Below are 3,191 nucleotides of genomic sequence, written 5' to 3'. Positions count from 1 at the left end.
AAGCACATTGCAAATCACTTAAGAGGAGCCTTGCAAGAGGTAATTCATTAATAATAATAATAATAATAATAATAATAATAAGTTGCAAACATTAACAAGTAAAAATTGGGAAGACAGTAACAAATAAAAAGTGAAGGCATCCAGTACCAAAGTGACATAACTAGTTCTAAATGAGCAAAGACCGAGCTGATATATACTCTGCTTTTAAAACCAGATTTCCCTCCCCGAAATGCCACACTCAATATGGCTCTTTCTCGGGGCTGAAAGTATGGGCCAATCAGAAAACTAGTTGTTAGGAGCTGGCTCCAGGGGTCCATTGCTTTGATTGATGCTTTTGCAACCCAGTGACAGAGGCAGCAGAGAGGCCCAATCACTGTGGAATGGGCGGGGAATTCCTGCCAATAGGGTAGGGCGCCCTGCAGTTTGGCTGCACCGTGCAAGCTGTTGCCACGTTTGAGATTTGCTGCTTTCTTAGCCTCCTGCGGGTCTCCCAGGGCTGTGCACCAGCCCTATGACTGAGCAAATATGACATCCTCTGGACTTATAGGGAAGACCTTGCAGTGCAACACTATGCACAGAGGCCAGTAGGAATAAACCCCATGAAAACCCGCACTGTGATTAATAGGTGTTGTTGTTTAGTCGTTTAGTCTTGTCTGACTCTTCGTGACCCCATGGACCAGAGAACGTCAGGCCCTCCTGTCTTCCACTGCCTCCCGCAGTTTGGTCAAACTCAGGCTGGTAGCTTTGAGAACACTGTCCCACCATCTCGTCCTCTGTCGTCCCCTTCTCCTTGTGCCCTCCATCTTTCCCAGCATCAGGGTCTTTTCCAGGGAGTCTTCTCTTCTCATGATGTGGCCAAAGTCTTGGAGCCTCAGCTTCAGGATCTGTCCTTCCAGTGAGCCCTCAGGGCTGATTTCCTTAAGAATGGATCGGTTTGATCTTCTTGCAGTCCATGGGACTCTCAAGAGTCTCCTCCAGCACCATAATTCAAAAGCATCCATTCTTTGGCGATCAGCCTTCTTTATGGTCCAGCTCTTCATGGATCACTGCCTTGTCGTGGCAAAGGGGCTTGAATAACTCAGAGAAGCTATGAGCCATGCCGTGCGGGGCCACCGAAGATGGACAGGTCATAGTGGAGAGTTTTGACTAAACGTGATCCACCTGGAGCAGGAACCGGCAAGCCTCTCCGGTATCCCTGCCAAGAAAACTCCATGAACAAAGACAACAGACATATAAAGGTTTAATAGGTAGGGGTGCACATATAGTGTTGCAGTAAGGTTCAGTCTGCCAGCAGATGGAGCAGCTTAAATGTGCATGCCTGCAGCAGCTGAGTCACTACTGTATCGAGTTCTGCCTCTGCCTCATGCAAAGTGATTCAGACAGTGCACTTGTCCTATGAGAGTTCTGTCTTTTGTGCCAGCTGGTGTGTCAGTCAAAGAGATGCTGGAACCCACTGGTTTCTGGAAATCTCTTCCTGGCTGCTTCCAAGAAGTGTTCTTTCCCCATAAACTGGTGCATAGATTTATTTTTTTTTAGACAGAACAGATTTGAGTCTGGAATCTTCTAATGCTCTTCCTAATCTTACCTAATCGCTCACTGTCAAAGAATATTTTGTTGTTGTTGTTGTTTAGTCGTTTAGTCGTGTCCGACTCTTCGTGGCCCCATGGACCAGAGCACACCAGGCACTCCTGTCTTCCACTGCCTCCCGCAGTTTGGTCAAATTCATGCTGGTAGCTTTGAGAACACTGTCCAACCATCTCCTCCTCTGTCGTCCCCTCTTCCTTCTCTTTCCCAACACCATAATTCAAAAGCAGCCTTTCTTCGGTGATCAGCCTCCTTTATGGTCCAGCTCTCACTTCCATACATCACTACTGGGAAAACAATAGCTTTAACTATACAGACCTTTGTTGGCAAGGTGATGTCTCCAAGCCTCAATTTTAAAGGAGCTTGGCTCATTCATATGAAACAAGACGCCACGAAATCAACAAGGACACTTTGCAACCTTCCTTCAATGGATCCAAACTACAAGAAAGAAGATTCCACCTAAACATTAGGAAGAACTTCCTGACAGTAAGAGCTGTTTGACAGTGGAATTTGCTGCCAAGGAGTGTGGTGGAGTCTCCTTCTTTGGAGGTTGTTAAGCAGAGGCTTGACAGCCATATGTCAGGAGTGCTCTGATGGTGTTTCCTGCTTGGCAGGGGGTTGGACTCGATGGCCCTTGTGGTCTCTTCCAACTCTATGATTCTATGATTCCTTACCTGTGCTGATGGTGCAAAGGGCAAAAAGAAAAGCAATCCCAGTGGAAGAATCGAAATAAGTTGCAAGTCTAGCCTTACAAGCTCTTTAAAGCCACTTCAGATGTTGCTGAACTCTCAGTTCCCATCATTCCCAGCCAGGATGGCCAATGGTCAGGGAGAGTGGGAGTTGAAACCCAGCCACTTGTGGAGGGCACCAGGTTGGCTTTCCCTGAACACACTAGGTACACTATAGTGAGGTATAGGCTTGCTTTGTTTTTGTTTTCTTTATGTATTTTTTGTTTTTATGCTGTGAACTGCCCTGAGATCTTCGGGTGAAGAAGGGTATACAAATTTAATAAATAATAATAATAAATTCCAGATGCAGATTCAGCACATAGCAACCATAGCTTTTATACGATTATTGTTATTTTATTATTTATTGAATTTATATACCGCCTTATATACCCAGAGGTTTCAGGGCACTTCACAGAAAAACCCCCCAAAATATTACACCAAAAATATATAATCAAAATAAAAAATATATATAATCAAAATAAAAACAACCCAATAACCCCTAGATAGATAGATAGATAGATAGAGGCATGTGTATTAAAATGAAGGGAAAGAAGAATCATGCGTCTATTTAGTAAGTAGAAGCGGGAAAATATTCAGTAGTGCTGATGAGGCTTGCTTTTTGGGTAATGACGGATACAAGCCGCCTTCTCAGTAACAGGGAAACTCTTGAGCCTTGCAAAGAAAAAACTGATTTAAAAGCCACCCAGACATGAGACCCCGCCTTCCTCTGTCTCCAGGCTCTCCGTCCTTAACCAATCGGAGCAGCCGTCGGGAGGAGGACGCCGCTGATTGGCGGCGGCGGCCGTCTCCGCGGCCTCGGGCTCTTTGATTGGAAGGACGAAATTGCGGCGGAACCCTGTGCGGACGGGCCGCGTGAGC

Source organism: Podarcis tiliguerta (assembly GCF_965153285.1).
Source record: "Podarcis tiliguerta genome assembly, chromosome: 4".
In the NCBI taxonomy this organism is placed as follows: Eukaryota; Metazoa; Chordata; class Lepidosauria; order Squamata; family Lacertidae; genus Podarcis; species Podarcis tiliguerta.
Note: the sequence above shows the minus strand (reverse complement) of the source record.